Source organism: Dama dama, chromosome 19 (assembly GCF_033118175.1).
Source record: "Dama dama isolate Ldn47 chromosome 19, ASM3311817v1, whole genome shotgun sequence".
Classification (NCBI taxonomy): domain Eukaryota; kingdom Metazoa; phylum Chordata; class Mammalia; order Artiodactyla; family Cervidae; genus Dama; species Dama dama.
This window is the reverse complement of record NC_083699.1, coordinates 22,375,935-22,396,094: the sequence shown is the minus strand read 5'-3', so window position 1 is coordinate 22,396,094 and position 20,160 is coordinate 22,375,935. Positions and strand designations below refer to the sequence as shown.

At 38.7% G+C, this 20,160-nt stretch overlaps 1 protein-coding gene across 9 annotated transcripts in view; it reads left to right on the top strand.

Moving 5' to 3' along the window:
* Positions 1 to 20,160, top strand: part of MECOM (MDS1 and EVI1 complex locus) — a 606,212-nt gene that overhangs the window by 293,647 nt on the left and 292,405 nt on the right. The gene's annotated exons all lie outside the window — the stretch shown is intronic.

The following is a 20,160-nucleotide window of genomic DNA, read 5'->3' as shown; positions in this document are numbered from 1 at the left end:
ATATTTTGCCCTCTTTTGGTCATCCCAATTTGATTATACATGTCTCCAGAATATGTGTACTGTACTGAATCTTGTCATGGTTATTTATGTTCAGATTGGTTTAATGAGTTATTCATGTATAAACATGGCAGCAAAAAGCAATATGAAAATCAGTTGCTAGTTTCAGCCATTCTTTTTTAGAGAACTCATCTGGAAATACGTAAGAAAGGGAAGTTATGTTCTGACTACAAAATCTAAATTAATTTTATTTTGATAAGGACAGGTAAACTAGTTATTCTTTTGAGTTTATAATTTTTGTACAAAATTAGTATATGTATACATACATGTATATGTATATATATTTCCCACTTATTTTTATAACTTGAAAACTTTTGTGGTTATATTACAGCATCATATTTTCTGGAATAGCTGACCTATATCTGAAAAACTTGTAGGTAATTTCTATGTACAAGAAAGTGTTTTTTGGAGATATGATTGACCTCTGGTTTTACAGTTTCAGTTAGATAGAAGTCGGATAAACTAGATTTATTTTAGTCTGTTCTCTTAATATTTATGATCATTAATGGAATATCTGGTTAACTTTTAAAATAGAAATAAATATGCAGTGCCTTCAGGACTTCATTTCAAATTTTGTCCCTTTGCTTTATCTGTGTCACCTTGTGAAATCTGCTCAAAATGCAATAATAAAAACAATTCTTATTCAAATTCTGAAATGCTAAAAGTTAAGATCCAGATTTGACATAATTACAAGTGAGAAATCCTTCCTTAGTTTTGCTCTTGACCACAGCTCTGGTAAAGTGGTTTAGTTACACTACTTCTAGACGTGTCTATTGATAAGAGATTTTTAAAAAATCACTGTAGCATTAACTGATATGTGAGTTGAATACGTTTTAAACCAAATGCGTACAAACTTTACGTCATTATCATTCACCTTAAAATAATGGCTATAAACATTCCACTAATAAGTAACTCATTAACTCATTAAACTTTTATTACAAAATCTCTAGAGTTAAACAACAAGTGCAGTACTGCTAGAGATTTTCCAGAAGGCTTGGAATAAAACAAGACTTAATAATGAAATCATTTTGCAATTCCAGGGTTGGTAAATGCAGGTCTGTGCCTCTTTAAACAGGATACCTGTGGATTTGGGGATGAACCTGGTGATAGTTCTGCATTTAGAGGAAATGTAAAAATAATGAAGTTTTTTCTCCTTGGAGTAAAATGTCTTCAGCACATACATGGGCAGATGCTTGCCCTGAGAAATATGAAATAATTCTTTTCATTATGTCAAAACTGAGTTGTTTTGTTGCTTGGAATTCAAGATAATTTTATAAGTTCACGACTGTCCATCAAGAATTCAGTTGCTGGTCAATTCGGTGGTTTTCTTCACCACTTTAATGGTTTCCCTTGCGTTTATTTTTTTAAAATAATTTTATGTATTTGTTTTTGGCTGTGTTGGGTCTTTGTGGCTGCACAGGCCTTTCTCTTGTTGCGGCGAGTGGGGCTGCTGTCTAGGCGTGGTGCCCTGGTGGGCTGCTCACTGCGGTGGCTCTCTTGCTGCAGCACAGACTCTAGGGTGCATGGGCTTCGGCAGCTGCGGACCACAGGCTCAGGAGCTGTGGCCGTGGGCTCCAGAGCACGGGCTCAGGAGCTGTGTTGCACATGCTTAGTTGCTTCATGGCAGGTGAGATCTTTCCCTACCACGGCTGGGATCTGTGTGTCCTGCATTGGCAGGCAGCCTCTTACCCGCTAAGCCATCAGGGAAGCCCTGTCCTTGCTTTTGAGAGCATGGATTGTCTGTTCTAGATGTATTGTGAACCAAACAAGAGCGAGGGCTTTTGTTAAAAAAAATTTTGGTGTAATTTTGGCAAAATTGTTATCCACAGAGGAACAGTTGAGTTCTTGATGTTAGCATTTTGTTTCTTTCTTTTTTTTTTTTTTAATCTTACCCTGCTTAATACAAAATCCAATCATGATCAACAAAGGCACTTGCACAAAGCTTCTGACCTACTCCCATGTGCTGTGCCCTTTAAATTATTCTTATGTCATATTTGCCCTCAAATGTAGCAGATTTCCCTCCTATTTTGTTGGACAGATAGTTGTGATTAACCAGTGTGACTTCTTTTTCTGATACTGTGTCATTTTTAAAAATAATGAATTGAAGGAGAAAGTAACCTCTTAGGCCAGAAAGAATAAACATGAATGGAGGAAATCCAGATTCAGCCAGCAGTTATTCAGTGCTGCTTTCCATCAGATTCTGTACTAAATGTTTCCTTGAGAGAATCCCAGCCTATCAAAACTGAACAAGCCATTCCTATCTCTAGTACTACCCTTGCTTTTTTCTCCCTATAAAACTCCCCTCCTTGTGCATTTCCTTTTTAATAAATTGGACTACCATCTGTCCACCTGCTCAAGCCAAAAGATGGATCATCTTTGACTGTACTGTCTCCCATACCAACCTTATCTGATTTATAGTTCCTCTGTTCTTTCAAAGCCTCCATTCTTTGCACACACTGGTCTCCATTCCTGGGAATCTCCTTTTCCTTCCTGTTCTTAGCAAGTTTATATCCATTTCTCAAGTTCTCTTCTTTCATGTCATCATCCCTGATCCTCCGATTAGCAATTTAGTACTGCTTAAATTTTTCCTCACCATAGCATTGAGTAAATCCATACTAAAGAACATAAAGCATTGTGCAGCATCCAAATTGTTTGCCTAGTTTCCCTAATGGAGCAATATTTCCATGAGAGCTGGCATAGCTGTATCCTCTAAGTGCAATGTCTTGATGGTGTCCTATCTGTGGTGCCTGTGGTGTTGTCTAATGCTAAGTATATTATCTGAAATAGTCAGGATTAGTCAACTCAGGCTGCTATAAACAATATACTATAGACTGGGTGGCTGAAATAACAGAAATATATTTTCTCGCCATTCTGGAGATTAGAAGTGTGAGATCAAAGTTTCAGCTGATTTTGTTCCTGGTGAGGACTTTCTTCCTGGCTAGCAGATATTGTCTTCTTGCTATGTTTTCACTTGGCCATTCCTAGTGCATGAACATGCATACACACCCACAGAGAGAGAGAGAGAGGGCGAGAGAAAAGGGTGGTGGTTGATACACTTTGGTGTCCTTTCTTCTTTTGAGAACACTAATCCTATTATATCAGGACCCCACCCTTATAGTCTCAGTTTAGTTCAGTTCAGTCACTCAGTCGTGTCCAACTCTTTGTGACCCCGTGAATCCCAGCACACCAGGCCTCCCTATCCATCAACAACTCCCAGAGTTTACTCAAACTCATGCCCATCAAGTCGGTGATGCCATCCAGCCATCTCATCTTCTGTTGTCCCCCTCTCCTCCTGCCCCCGATCCCTCCCAGCATCAGGGTCTTTTCCAATGAGTCAACTCTTCGCATGAGGTGGCCAAAGTATTGGAGTTTCAGCTTCAGCATCAGTCCTTCCAATGAACACCCAGGACTGATCTCCTTTAGGATGGACTGGTTGGATCTCCTTGAAGTCCAAGGGACTCTCAAGAGTCTTTTCCAACACCACAGTTCAAAAGCATCAATTTTTCATCACTCAGCTCTCTTCACAGTCCAACTCTCACATCCATACATGACCACTGGGAAAACCATAGCCTTGACTAGATGGACCTTTGTTGGCAAAGTAATGTCTCTGCTTTTTAATATGTTATCTAGGTTGGTCATAACTTTCCTTCCAAGGAGTAAGTGTCTTTTAATTTCATGGCTGCAATCACCATCTGCAGTGATTTTGGAGCCCAAAAAAATAAAGTCTGACACTGTTTCCACTGTTTCCCCATCTATTTCCTATGAAGTGATGGGACTGGATGCCATGATCTTAGTTTTCTGAATGTTGAGCGTTAAGCCAACTTTTTCACTCTCCTCTTTCACTTTCATCAAGAGGCTTTTTAATTCCTCGCCACTTTCTGCCATAAGAGTGGTGTCATCTGCAAATCTGAAGTTATTGATATTTCTCCCAGCAATCTTGATTCCAGCTTGTGCTTCATCCAGCCCAGCATTTCTCATGATGTACTCTGCATGTAAGTTAAATAAGCAGGGTGATAATATACAGCCTTGACATACTCCTTTTCCTATTTGGAACCAGTCTGTTGTTCCATGTCCAGTTCTAACTGTTGCTTCCTGACCTGCATACAGGTTTCTCAAGAGGCAGGTCAAGTGGTCTGGTATTCCCATCTCTTTCAGAATTTTCCACAGTTTGTTGTGATCCACACAGTCAAAGGCTTTGGCATAGTCAATAAAGCAGAAATAGATGTTTTTCTGGAACTCTCTTGCTTTTTTGATGATCCAGCAGATGTTGGCAATTTGATCTCTGGTTCCTCTGCCTTTTCTAAAACCAGCTTGAACATCTGGAAGTTCATGGTTCACATATTTTTGATGCCTGGCTTGGAGAATTTTGAGCATTACTTTACTGGCGTGTGAAATGAGTGCAATTGTGCGGTAGTTTGAGCATTCTTTGGGATTGCCTTTCTTTGGGATTGGAATGAAAACAGACCTTTTCCAGTCCTGTGGCCACTGCTGAGTTTTCCAAATTTGCTGGCATATTGAGTGCAGCACTTTCACAGCATCATCTTTTAGGATTTGAAATAGCTCAACTGGAAGTCCATTACCTCCACTAGCTTTGTTTGTAGTGATGCTTCCTAAGGCCCACTTGACTTCACATTCCAGGTTATCTGGCTCTAGGTGAGTGTCAGTGATCACACCATCATGATTATCTGGGTCGTGAAGATCTTTTTTGTACAGTTCTTCTGTGTATTCTTGCCACCCCTTCTTAATATCTTCTGCTTCTGTTAAGTTTTTAGTTTAGAGAAGTAGGGTATTTTTGAAAATATGATTTATAGACCAGTGTATATAGCTAGTTAAATTAAGCTAGACATAAAAAACATCATTTGTATAATTTGTCTCAAACCAGTACTGATTTAATAAGGAAAATCTTTAAAAATGATATTAGAGTTTGGCAGTGATTTCTACCTTGCAAAGACTAGGACTTGTCTCTAACAAAAAGATTTTCAAAGACTGGGGTAGTGCTTAATTGTCTCTAGGCCCCGAAAGTAATTAGCGATAGAACACTTTTCTTAGGTTCAGAACTTTCCCAATTGAGTGAAGAATAATTTAAAAAATTCTGTTGGCTCAAGTTGAGATTTTCTTGTATGTTTTATTCTAAGGATGATCAATAAATGATAGCATAGGAAATGCTTGGCAGAACAGAAGGGAGCAGGCTTCTTGACGAAGACTTTCCAAGCTCAAATCCTTCTTAAGGTCTGTGTCCTAGTTGAATGATTTAGGAAAAGTTACTAAATCAGCTGTCCCTCAGTTTATTTCTATGTCAGAGGGTGATAATGATTGTACTTATCCAGTTAGGGTTGTTGTGAAAATAAAATGTGACATTGTGAGTCAAAAGCCTACCAAAGAGCCTTCCATGTGGCACAAGAGCTTATGAAAGGTGAAAAAGGAACAAAACTTTGGCTGAAGCATAGATCTAGTCCAGGGTCATTGGATAGGGCAAAAGCCACTTGTATTTTATCTATTTATTTTCATAAACAATTTTTCTTTCTCCCACTTCTTGTTTTCTAGAAGTTCAGTTACTTCCAGGATGGTCTAATTATGTGACTCTGAATTTATTTGAAAAGGAGACACTGATGGCTTCCTAGTTAACCTTTAAAACAAGGATTCAGGAGAGATCCTTAAATTTCTTTTAAGCCAAAAAATAATTTGGGTGGAACATTTTTTAATAGTGAAATGGGTCATTAGATAAAGGGGGTGAAGTTTTGTTTCTTTGGAATATTGCCATTTAGCCTGTTTTCTTTGCCTGTATTTGTTGTCATTGGCCATCATAAAACTCTACAAGTAGATGTAGGTCAGTGTACCTCTGAGGTGCCAAATCCTCCATTCTATCTGTCTCACCCAAAATTGCTGTAGATTACTTGGATTGGCTAAAATGCAGTGTATGAACTTGGCTTTTTGTTTGCTCCCCTCAAACATATACCTATTCAGTCATAGAAAAATAATGATGTGAGTGGATAGTAAATTTTTCTTATGTTCCGTTAAATAGATGGGAAGGAATAGTGGAAAGAGATTTTACTGGAGTCAGAAATTCATTAAATAATTTTGATGCAGTGCTTTGACAGTACATTATATTCTAGGCATGCAGTCCTGAAATGTGATATTACAATGAATGTGTGCCTCTCTAGATCATTTTAAAAGAAATAGTTCTCACGTTTGTAAGTTTGATTTTGAGTCCTGCAGTGAAGCCTTACCCATTGAAACATGAAATCTATATGTTAACTGAAACATGAGTATCCATTAAAGCAACAACAGCATCAAACTTTCAAGATACCTAACGACTGAGTTTAGAGTCAGGAGCTGACAATCAAATAATGTATGTTTGGTAATAAAGAAGAATGGGGTAATTTGGGATTTTAGATATATGTACCAGGTATCTGAATGGCAATATTTCTCACCTATTTCTTTCTAGGTCTGACTGGGCCCAAAATGAATTTTCTCTGGTTTGGCATTGATTTCAGAGAAAATGATTATTCATTAAGGAGAAAGCAAGTTCACCTGACAAGTTGCATATCTTAAAGCTGGATAACTAAGAAATGAAGACCTTTGTCTTAATAATTCTGAAATGAATTAATTCCAATAGAATTATTATTTCACTATTTATCCCAAAGGGTGTCTTTAATAGGAAGTAGGAAGGAAAAATGTAATTTAATAATGAATGTATAATACCATAAAACCTTGTATTACAAAGTATTAAGTTTTAAAAATATTATTTATAAGCTGACAAATACAGTTGGGATATTCAGTTTTACTATGTGATGAATTAAGAAATGAGAAAATGCCGAGAGAAAAGGTGAGGCTTACTTAATAGCACACTGCACGTGACTGTCATTGGAACCCAAGAAGGTATTATGGATTCTCTTAGAATATAATGAAATGAGGAAAGGAAAGAATGTACAATTTATTTTATTGATTTTATCCTTTAAGAATACGTAGTAGAAACTAAATCTTGCATTGTTAAAAGAAAATAGAAGTTTGCTCTCCTGAAGCACCAGGAACTACCCCTAGTTTTGACCTAGGCTCAAGAGGGATCTCTCTTTTTTTGGTGAAAATATCAGAATCCCATTACCCCTACTCACATATACTATGCCATCTTATACCCTCTTTCATGAAGGGTGTTGATGAAGTTCAGCATGTCTGCTCATCTTATTGCTGTTTTGACAGCCTCTCATACTTCCAAAGTATACCAAAGATTTATGCAAGTCTGGTATCAAATATGTTTAAAAGTTCCCCCAAATATCAAGAGTCTTCTGTTTTACTCTGCTTGCCTTGGTAATCAGTTAGAATTTGCAGAGGTCATTCATTTTTCAACGTATGTGGGTGATTTTCTTCCAATTGCAAGTGTTATCTCACAAAATGGACCAAAATGAATTTCTTTCTTATTTGTTCACCCTTTTTTGTTGGTAAATCAGTAGTAAAACTCGTGGGTTCAAAAAATGAAATGTTCAAGAAAGATCCTCTTTTAATAGACTTGACAATTGACTCCAGGATTGTCAGTCCAGGGGCAGAGATTCTTTGTAAGGCTTTGTTATTCTAGAACACTTAGAGGTTGGGACCACTGCATAGGATATTCTGTTCTCTAAGCTGCTCCCTCAAGGATAAATTAGGAAGCAGAGAAAAGTAGTAAGGAGTAGCCGATTCAGATCTGTCTTAGAAGGATAAAAAACTTGGTTAAGTTTCTTTGCTCCCTGGTTTGTTTCGTGTAGGAATATGGAGAGACTTGGTTCAAATAATGATAAATTGATACTATGGAGACGTGGAGACACTGAGAGGATTGTACACTGTTTCATTTGAGCAAAACGTAAGAATTTTATTGATGTAGCATCTTAGCTTCTCAAAGTTTTTTACATTGATAGAATCATATAACAATTTTGATGAAGTCCTCCTTTTTACGTATCTTTCAAGAAATTAAAAATGAATTATTATTTCAGCTAATTACTGAAAATTTAGCAAACAAATACTATCCTCATTTTTTCTCTCTTACATCTTTTGGACTTCCCATGATGTGACTGAAGCTGAGATTAGGTCAAATATTGTATACTTTTAAAGAATATTTTCTATATGGTAATTAGTAGAATTGTCAAGCTGAAAAATCACAGAGAACAAGATGTAGTCAGTCATCATGACAAAGAATGATAAAAAAACGACTTTGTGTGTGCTTGGAGCAAACATATACTCACAGCTAGGTTAGGTTGTCCTTTCTTTCAAGTCGATATTTGCTATAACAAGAATTTAGTATAACAGAGTTTTCACAGTAACTTTGTTATAAAGGGATTTTTGCTTGTACTGATAGAAGGTGAACAAACATTTCAGAGAAATAGCCAGCTTCACGGAGCCGCTCCACACCACTGTGTGAGCTGAGTCCCTGTGACCAAAGGAGCAAGTCTCAGAGATGTCTTCTCAGAGGAACATTCGTGGCCAGGAATAAGACATGCAGGTTCAAAAACAATGAAAAGTTTATTCTAGGATCGTTGGTCATTAGCTCTTTTACTCTTTCAATATCTCAGGCCTCCAGCAGGGGCTTCTTTTAAATACTCTCTCCTTTTAAACACCATCCTCGTAATTGCCTCCCTCTCTTATATATATATGTGTGTGTATACACACACACACCCACACACATATATATATGGAGATAAAGCAGGAAGGGAGATAGGCTGCTTTAGTCATGTCTACTCTTTTTGTGACCCCCATGAACTATAACCCGCCAGGTTCCTCTGTGCATGGGATTCTCCAGACAAGAATATGGGAGTGGGTTGCTATGCCCTTCTCCAGGGGATCTTCCAGACCCAGGGATCGAACCGCTGTCTCTTGCAGCTCCTGAATTGCCAGGCCGGTTCTTTACCATTAGCCTACCAGGAAAGCCCTCCATTCTAGTATTACCTAGTAAAGGTTGCCTAGTATCTGGATTCGGTTAATAAACAAGGATCCAGCCCTTGATCCAGGAAAAAGACTCCTCCCTCCCTGGGGCCAGGATGGGCAGAGGGTGATGATTATAGATGCTTCTGCTCTGAAATCTCTTTTATTCCTGCCACACCTGCACTTGGAGTTTTCCTCATGCACAGGAAGATGCATGTATTTTCTGTGGCTATGATTATATTTTTCTAAGACTTGTATTAATATTACCTGTGACCAGTGGCCAAGATCTGAGAGAGGGGGACAGTTGAGCCTCCTTTACAAAGGGCTGGCAGTGGTGTTTTCCTCTGGCGCTGCAACTGACCGCCCAGGCTTCCCAGGTGCAGATGGTGCCTTACAGAAACCTTAAGTGCTTGGTAGTCACAGGTGTGGATGATTTGTTTTTTCTTTTTTTCATTTGTTTAGATTCTTGTGGTAGGAATTCAGCAGGTGTGTGACAGCAGCATAGTCTCCACCCTGTCACAGAGGCCAGCTACCTTCCAAAAAAAAGATGTTCTTGTTGGTCCCGCAACACTGTCAGCTTAAATCCTTGTTTTCCTGGAAACCTCACCCAAGGGCAAGACTCTGCCTAACCAGTGAGTTAGGGTAAGTTCATCTCAATAGATGAACAAGAAGAGTCTCCTTATATGAACCTGGTCTACAAGCAGGAGCAGGTTATCTGGCTCTGCCCTCCTGGATTTTGCTTTTTTTTTCCTTTCTAACTTGAGCTGGTATCATTCCAAATTCAGTGATATAGAAAACCCTGGACTTGGTTTCCAGAAAGATATAAACCATGCTGGGATGCTTTTGTTGACATATGCATTTCTGCCTCTGTGATTGAGACTAAATATAGGATCACAGATGGAGCGTGGCTCTGTGTGGAGTTACCAGCCATCTCCTCAGGAAGTCACAAATCCTGGGATCCAGTCGGGTCAGTGTAGGGCAAAGTCACCTTGGACATTATCCCAGACCATGACTAGCTTTAGTGAAGGGTGGGGAGGCTTGCTACAGTAGCACTGAGGGAACCAGATCGTTAAAGAAGGAGGGAACCAAGAATTACTGCTGTCAGGATGTCAGCATGTGGGGCTAGGCCATTCAGCCATTCCCTCTCTTCACCCTTCTTAACTCTTCGAAAATTTGTATTATGGCTTCTCTTGGCTAGGTGACTGTATCTAAAGGAATAGATGGTGGTGGTGGTTTAGTTGCTAAGTCGTTTCAGACTCTTGCAACCACATGGACTGGAGCCCACCAGGCTCCTCTGTCTGTGAGGTTTCCCAGACAAGAATACTGTTGTGGGTTGCCATTTCCTTCTCCATGGGATCTTCCTGACCCAGGGATCGAACCTGTGTCTCCTGCATGGCAGGTGGTCTTCTGTATTGCAGGCAGATTCTTTACCGCTAAACCACCACACACCTTAGATTACTCAGTTTCCCTTCGTCACAGACCCTTCCCCAGTTTTTCTCCTAGAATTAAGCTTGGAGTTTATTTGATGTTGTTTTTACTTGTGTACACATAGTATAGGTGGGGATTTCAGGGGCAGGGGGAGGCCACACAGTAATTGACCTTCTGGGCCCTGAATACCTCTCTGAATATAGACACTGGTCATCTATTCCCTTATGTAACACAATGCAGTGATGACACATGTCAGAGGGGCATTTATCTGGAAGGGCTGCAGATGGATCTGTAAATCAACTTGGGGAAAAAGGGGTGTTGTGTGTGAGAATCACATAGTCAGTAGACCAGGCTTTCATCCTGCATTGTAATCTTTGACTATGCAGATATTTCTGTTGACATACATTTGATGTGTCAGCACTCACTGAAGAGAACTGATTGTCATAATCCAGAGCAGTAAATATTAAACATCGTAAGCCATTAAAGCTAGTTTACAGCTGCTTTCTTTTTGTAGTGACATTTCCTATGTTTATCTTTAGCTATCATTAATATATTATTTTACTCTCTTAAAGAGACAATAATTTAATCTCTTGAGAATCTAGTTCTTCTATAGTAACAAATAAGTGATATTAAAACCCTTACACTGAACTCCAGGGTTGAGAGTGATCAGTCAAATGTCCAGCATTTGATTAGAACTTACTTTGTATCCAAGTCAATGTCCCCTTAAGAGATGAGGAAGGATTAAAAATAGCTCTGTCACCCAATGGATGATACTCAAAAAGAAAAAGAATTATCATTGTGTTTAATAAGAGAACTGACAAGCAATCATAATTCTTTCCATTAAGTAAATATGTTAGAAAAATTTATTATGAAATGACACATTATGCAAGCCAGGAATCAAAGATGACATCCTTGCATTAAATACAGTAGATGCCATTAAGGAAAACAGTCAATATGTCACCAAGCCACAGCCTGTAAAAATTAAATTGATTTGGTAAATGTAAGTAAGATAGATCTGTTTGCTTTCATCATCAATTTTGAGTGGGTGAACAGGTGATGTCACCAACCTGGGAGCGATAAAGATGCAGGACCATCTGGAAAGGCAGGTGATGAATGGGCAAGTGCTTTTGGACAGTGACAGTGCTGTGGTACTTTGTCACTTGGGATGCAGTACTTAATAACTTTTCAATACCATCATAATAAATTTCACTGCCTTATTAATATAGAAATGGTGAGTTATTACCATGATGGTGAGTGTAAATAACTGGAGATGCAGCCGTCAAAAGCTGATTGTTTGGGCATGTTTCTTTAAGCAACACAGTTGACTCGTGATAATCAACCTATGTCTATACCAGTAGAGTTTATTGCACTTGTCAAAGGAAAAAGTAGAATTATTCAAAATTATATGAAGTCGTAATAAACAAGTTTAATATATTATCAGACTTTTCATGTAAGTTTCTAAACACAAGGCAGTAAATCATTTTTAATAATGTCCTTTCATGTAAAAAAATGTTCTTATACAGTAATAATGTCCTTTCCTAACTATTAACTAAACAGTTGACTTCTTTGTATGTGTTTTAAAGGGGATTTTTATTTGTACTTTTCAATCATTTTCTTTTGCAAATAAAGAGCACAAGCAGGAACCTTAGAACGTTTCATTAACAAGCTCCAAAGTTGCTGAGTACAGGCCATGTCACACATTTCCATTTTAATTGAACAGATGTACTTAAGAGTAAACCACAGCAAACGAAGTACAGACAAAATTATAAACACGTGTCACTGAGAAGCAGGCAGGAAAGAGCCTCTGATGAGCATCTGTGTGTATTTTATGAAGCCAAGGACTGCCACTTCATAAGTTTGTCGCTGATGTCTCCAGCTTAATGAGGAGAAACAAAATATGGAGATAGGTGTAAGTTGAAGATGAATTACTAGATCAATCACTTAGCACCATTCAGGGTATCTGCCATTGTGTGGTGGGAAAATAATTAGATCTGGGATGCTGTGCTTATTTATATAGTGGCTGTTCAATCTGGGATGGAATATGGAAAACTTCCTCTTTCATGTCACCGTGGTCTTTATATTGTTTCTTGGCCAGGCTGACTTTTAATTCTGACATTGTCTTTCGGGCTGCAGTCTGCCAGCCTCTTAAATGAAATGCCTCTCCACCATTTCTATTACTGCTGAAAAGAGAGCCAGCAGTCTATTAACAGGCAATAAAGTTCAGGAAGCCCAGGACTCATTTCTTGGGTCAGAGGTGAAAATTGCATAAGAAATGAAACAAAGGTGGGCCTTGATCGCTCAAGAAGCTGCACCAGAAAGAACACACGTGCTGTTCGCCAGAAGTCTCCCACTTAAAGGGAAAGGAATAATCCTAATAATGTTGGCCGATGGAGTTAAGTACTCAGTTGAGAGAAATTATATCAATCTGACAAATATAGCCTTCACAGGAGATAAAGTCTCTAATGACCTTAAATGCATATATTTATCATTTAATTCAACAAGCCAATTCCCTTGGGCTTTTGACCAACGACATTTCCCCTAAAGTTTAGAAATTTTTTACCAGCCCAGAGAATAATGGCCATTTGTCAGAAGGTTCCAAAGCTCAACGCAGTTGGAAGCAAAGAACAGGAGAAGGGGGAGTGGGGGTGGGGAAAGGCTAATCGAGTCTTTCCACCTCAGAGAATATTAATACCAAGTTTTATTGATGCAGGAGCTGCAGTATTTTGTGGCCGAACAGTAGGTGGCAGACACTGTAGTGAAGAAATGGGGACATTTTAATCTAGGCAATTTTCATCTGATTTCATTAACTTCCAAATATGTTCCCTGTGTGCACAGTGCATTACTTTGCAGGAAAAAAAAAAAAAATAGGAACGCTAAATAATTAGGAAATGTGCTAGTTGAATGTGGAAAAAAATCAAAAGGATTCTGCAGAAATAGAAGCAAAAGTTCTAACATTTCATCAGGTAAAGTGTGTGTGAAACAGGAAAGCCCAAGGAATAAAGGGACCCTTGTGTCGGGTGGGCTTTTCCTCACTGTTATTCTTGGTCTCGACTTGATGAAGTGTATTAGTGATATGCATGAAGCCCTGCGACTCCTGTATCTCCCTTTGTGAGAGTGTCCTTGCCTTTGTTCTTGCTGTCTGTCAGCTGTTCTCTCGGGCAGGCACGTTGGGAACCCCAGGATCTACTTGCAAAGAGATTTCTGTAAAACCATATTATCCTTCAGCCCTGACTCCTTCCCCCCACCCCCCTTCCCTCCACAATCTGCCCATTCATGTGGTGTGGCTCCCTGGCTGGCTTCTTTGTCATCTGTCTAGTGGTTTGTGTTTCAGTGAGGCCTTGCAAGATATCGGAAGGAACACTGACCTGGGTTCCTGGAACCATAGGTTCTTGTCCCAACTTGGATTTAGGACCTGGAAAAGTCACCCGACTTTCTCCTCCGAGGTCTCTCTGAGGCCTAGAGTAGCTCTGACTTTGAGTTTCTGAATGCTGTCTCAGACACCCGCTCCTTACTTCTTCTTACCCTTGTGGATGTGCTCCATGTCATTAAGCTTTTAGAGATTTTGTTTCTCTGGGGGCCCATGCACCCTGGGAAGGATACAAATTAAGTTAAATTAGGTAGAAAACAGATGCTTGTTGAACAATTTCTTTTGTATTGAAGCAGTGTTTTGTAAACATGAAATCAAAGCACGTTTGATATGTGTTTCTCTTTTTGGAATTGATGTTTTCATAATGAAAGTAGCTTGAAACCAAAGCCTTGTTTTGAAGGGAAAGTAAGTTGGTTAGAGAGAAAATTCTATACCTAGACATCTTTGAGAAGATACAGGTATAAATTTCATCCTGTCCCTGGGGTATGACTTAGTTCAGCCTCAACTATATACTAAGGCATTGTTAAAAAATATCATTTGGTCCTCTCCAATAGAACACAGATGTCATGGGCTTGTCTCTAAAAAAAGGTGGCACTGTAACATAGGACCTGCCCAGGGCACTGGGTCTAAAGACAAATGAACTTGGTTTAAACTCTCTACCACTTACTAACTTTGTGACCTTGAACAAGTACTAAACCACTTTTGGTCTCAGTTTCCTCATCTGTAAAATGGTAGTAGCAATAGGATCTTCCTGGTAGGACTTTTTTTTTTTTTTGTAATGGTTACATTGCAGATTATTGTAAAGGCTTAAAGTAGGGCTTGGTGTGCTGTAGTAAGTGCTTCAAAGCCAAGTGATTTTAATAATCATCACCATAATCATTCAAAAGTTGGGGTCCCTTCTAGTGAGAGAAAGATCGGGGAATTCAGTCTTCGGAGTTAGAGCTCTTCGGGTTGGCAGAGCCACCACATCACAGAAAAAGGGGTCTCCTTTGTGATTAGTGTGGCCAAGTGACCTTCCTAGACCTGACATGTTTGAAACGCTGATGGATGTTTAAGTGGTTCTTTTACTAAAGACTTGAGTTAGCATTTCTAAACAGTGCAGAGGAGGAAGTTTTGACTTCCTGTCTGATGGACTTATGTTCTCCTAGCCTGGTTGAGTGGGGTTGAGAGAGGTAAGAGCTCACCTTTTAAGCCCCCCTCACCATAACTGTCTCGATGTATTCTTCCTTTGAAGGGCACTCTCTTCTCTTCATTCTTCCTAATCTTCCTTGGCCCTCAACATTCCCATGTCTTGCAAACTCTGCCCCCTCAGGTTTTATCTAGATAGTAGTGAGGCTGATTTTCTCTGCAGACGGGTTGACCTCCTCTGTGGATTTGCAGGAGATCTGGGTGTGTTTTTATTCCAGTTCATGCTCTTTTTTGATGAGGACAGTGGTGGTGTCTTTTCTGAATAACCCAAGAACAAACACGCTTTTTGCTAAGGTGGCAATGTCTCATCTTAAATGAAGAGAGAATACCCTGCCTATTCACAAAACTTTGACCTTGTTGATAGGAAATAACAACCCTAGTCATCTTGTTGAATTTGCTTTCTTCCTGGGTCCTGTGGCATCAGTGGAATTCCTCATTAAGTGAGAATGGCTCTGAGAACAATGTCATAACTAAATATATTAACTATATGGCAGTATTGATGTTTTAGATGAGTGGAGATACATATCCTAATCTTTTTGTATATTGTTATTTATTTATTACATTTTTTAATATTGTCATTTATTTATTCTTAAATTTTTGTAAAATTTTACCTGGTAGGTCAGTGGGGTCCTGAGAATTTCTGGACAGAAAATTTGGAGATCAGACTCTGTAGAAGACCCAGTATAATTTCTCATATGTAAAATATTACTGTTCACTGTTACCTCTGAACATTCTGAATGCAAGAAGCAACAAAACTTTGTTTGTTTCTCACAAAGAAATACCAAAATATGTGTTTTTGGAAACTGGGGGTAAGCTTTCTGACTCATGGGATATTAGAAGGCTACGTTGCTCAGTTGTGTCTGACTGTCTGTGACCCTATGGACTATAGCCTGTCAGGCTCCGCTGTCCGTGGGATTCTCCAGCAAGAATACTGGAGTGGATTGCCATTTCCTCTTCCAGGGGATCTTCCCAACCCAGGGATCAAACTCACATCTCTTATGTCTCCTTCATTGGCAGGTGGGTTCTTTACCACTGGTGCCACCTGAGAAGCCCCATTTGAGGCAGGTACTTGAATTATTTGGTTGAGGATTTACGGCTGAAAGTAACAATAGCCCAAAGTTGAGTTTGTCCAGGTATGGGTAGAGACTTCTTGAAGGAAGCCTTGTAGGGTGGATCAGTGGTAGTGGCCTTTTCCCTGGAGCTCAGCTATCTTCTCCCTTCAGTTCTCCTGACTATTATAACCTCATGTTAATGTCTTTTAACTTCCACAGCATGGACTTAATTGTCAGCACAAATGTACTGGCATATACTAATGATTCTTTCCTCATACAAACTCTGCTATATCCTAGGATCTTTTTTCATGTGGGGCCTCCACTGAGAACAATCTGGATTTAGTAATAGACTTAATTGGAAGGTTTAATAAGAAGTTAGGACTTTGTTTTCTTTTTTTAACTTGGGAAAGGCAGTAATCTCAAGAAAACCAGATGTGAATTTGATTTTAACAAGAGTATTTTCGCTTTCCTTGTACCCTCCAAAGCATGGGAATTCTCCTTTGAGGAAGTTAATTCTATAAGAGTATTGTCAGCAATATAAAGGTTGAAGAATAGTTGAGTTTGCCTATAGATGAGCCAGACTGAAAAATATAGAAAGTAGTACTTGATGAAATCATGAGTTGTTATGATTTGAATTACACAGCTCCATATGGACTCCTGAACATTGATTTGTCTGGAACATTATGAAGGGTATTATAGTGAGGAGGGAGGTATATATATAATGTCACTTGGTGAACTTGACTCAAAAAGTGTTCATTTGAGGTTTGATTCTTTACTCAACCACCATAACTGATTGATAGAGACATGGATCTCCAGTTGGCTTTAGTTTCTGCTCTGCAAATCTTCCATGAACCTCACTGAGAGTCTAAGATGCAGTTGTAAGGTATGATTGAAGAGTTTGAATTTCTGTGTATAGTCCAGCTAAGCACCTCAGAAAAAACATCATTTTGCCTTATATTTCTGTGTGATAGGATGAAAGGTACTGTAATCAGGTAAAGTAACACTTAAAATATTAGGACTTTTAAGTCAAGAAAGTCAGAATTGTGATGTGATGTGATATGGACATGGATAGAGCTGGGGGATTAGTTAATTCTACTACAGCAAAAAAGATGAAAAAGAAGCACTAAATGGCACAATATGCCATTAGAATTCACTACCCAAGATGGACGAGATTGAAAATATAGCATAAATCAGGGGGTATTTCCATCATCAGTTGCCCCTCACTGAGGCTTTGTCAGCTGTGAATTTATCTGTCATCATTTGAAAACTGCTATTGTTTTCAGCCTCTTTATAGCTTTCATAAGTTTTATTCTAGTCTCATGAAAACCTTTATCTGTGTTTATTCTCTCATACATTGATTTCTGTTCATTTTAGTCTAGACCCCAAATACTTCCTCCTTGTGAGACTCCCGAGTTTAGAAGTTTAGGCAGAAAGACTACATTTGGACAGTTACCTTTCTGTCTTCTTGTCCCAGATCTCTAAATCCTTCCACTATATTGGGCTTCTGTTTAGCATAAAGAAAAGGTGATTTTCTGTGGCTCTAGGCAACGCACATTCTCCTTGAAGTAATAATACAGTGTCTAATACAGGGCCACTCATAGGCAGATTACAAAAAGGTCAGAAAAAATTATGTAGTAATGAAAACTGGTCCATCTAGTTTTTTAAAAATGAATGACCCTGTATTTTTAGGAAGAACGAAAACATCTATTTAATACAAGTTTTTTGATCACTGAGATTGTCAGAAACCTTGCCCTTTATCCTGAAGTGCCATTGCGTTAGTGTCAGAATGTAAAAATAATAAGCAGCTGACATTTTAGGCACAGACTAAACATCAGGCGAATGACACTACGTTGACGCTCTTGAAAGAGTTACAAGATGATGAGATGCCGAAGGAAGTGAGGACTAGGCGCAAAATCTTGTGTTCACAGTAGAGGAGTTGACAGTGTAGGCGTTGTTGACCCAGTTTTTCCATTAGGAGGGGTTTTACTTCAATGGAAAATTGTTTTTCAGTTTGAATTTATACAAAGCATTGTGAGGAGGCAGAAGATAATATGTGGCTCCAAAATGCATCCTTATTTTTGCTCATTACTAACTAATTGATTTGTTAACTCCACAGGCATGTCCTGGTGTCCCAGCAGTGGAGGACAGTGTGACCCATGCTAGCTTTCTTTCCCCTCCCCTCTTCCCTTGCTTTGTCTTTCTTCCTCTTTCCCTCTTTATTTCCCCTTGTTTTCTTTTTATTTTTTTTCTTGCCCTAAGCCAAATGTCAGTCCCACCGTCCTTACCGAATACTTTTGGTTTAATTAATTGGTTATCCATCTAATACGTGTCACTTTCCTTCAGAGCAAATCTGCACAGGATCTGACCATCTGGGGGACAGTTAGTCATTCCAAGGGTGCAGGTGGAGAACACACCTGTAGTTAGTCACTTCCAGGGGCACTTGTCTATACTTAAATTATTTGCAGGTGTTAAGCATGTGCTTATGAAAAAGGGAAATAGGTATTTGGGGTCCAGAAGAAAATTTGCCTCTTAATTTAATATTCTCTCTTCCCTGACTCTTGGTTACTTAGAGAACAAATGCGTGGAGTTTTAGCTGAATGTCCTGAATGACTGCAAAAAGGAGATAAAAATGCAGCTTCGGCTGTTTTATGTGATTCATAAAAACATTCTGTCTGGCTCCAAGGATCCATTTATATTTAGGCTTTACAGAAACAATGCTGTAAAGTTTTCTAGCGTTGAGGACAAAATTACTCATTAAAATCTGTGATATGTAGCATTTTAATGAGTTTTAGCCACATTTTTAAGGCTATTGTTTGGTAGCTTTTAGCTTTCCCAGCGTTCCTAGTAAAGAACAAAATTATCTGAACTATTTGATGATTACTTGTGAGTATTGGTAAACTTTTTTTATGAGCTTTCACAAAAGCATATTAACCACACACCATGTAACATGGCATGAAAAGTAGAAACAGTGAGAAATTCAACAATCAGGATCCCCATGCCCCGTTGACATCAAATTTGGCAGATTTTGAAAATTCTGTGATCATTTTTCTCCTTCTGTGACACTACTCTTGTTCATTCTTCAAAAACATTTGCCTTAGTATGGGGAATTATAGATAATTTGATGCAACAGGTTTAAGTTACCATTTTCATAGTGAAAAGAATAGCTTAGCATGATCCCGATTTTCCTTGGTTTCCTCCCATTCTTGCAAGAAGCAGAGGTATTCACATTTCTTTGTCTAACAGTTTTATAATGTCTTAAGAGATTAACAGTGAGCATGAATGAGGGCCTACGGATTAGACAACAAAAAGCCTGGGACGTCCACTACCTTACTTGCAAATTTTACATTTTCCAGCATTGCTGAGCGAGCATAGAAACTAAGGAAAGATAATAAGTACCAGAGTCTCAAAAGTGTTTAGTGATTCAAAAAATTCAGATGACATGTCAGAACTGACAGACTCATGGAACCGTCTGTGGCAGGGCCCACTTTTTTGTCTTATGTTAAGCTCTCATACTGAGTGAATGCAGATGTTATCACGGTACCCCAGACAGACAGTCAGTGAAATGTGACAAGCTGTCAGCAAAGTTACACTACGTTGATTTTGTTAAAATATCCACAAGCTTTATAGTTTCTCTTTATATAAAAAACCCTTACCTCATTTAGTTAAGAGAGTGGAAGCGGCCGGCGAGATCACTTGTGCCTTTGCCATCTTCAGACTATCCTGGGCTTTTTCTCCAGGGAAATTTCACTCAGCAAATTAAGTAGTAATGAACCCCAAATATCTAATCCCAAAGTATTTCCGAGTCATTTTTTTCTCCTTTGACCAGTTTTTTAATTTTTTGTTCGGCTTACACTGCACCTCATCACTTTGGCAAAGGATGTTTCATGATCGGAAAGAGTGAATTTTCTTCATTTGGATTAGGAGCCAAGATGAGAGGTGAAAAATCTGAAGGACCACTTTAACCAAAAACCCTTTCTTAACAGAGGTTTCGTTGTGGAAAATGAAAATGTGAGCTTAATCAAAGACTAAGATCTTTGCTCCCATTCTTTTAATTTTTAAACCCCAAAAGTTAACACTGGCAAGAGAAAAATCTCCATTGACAACAAACATTCGACCTGTTCATGAAAATCAATTATGTTTTCCATTATGGTTTTAGACATTTAGATTTTTCTTGTAAGT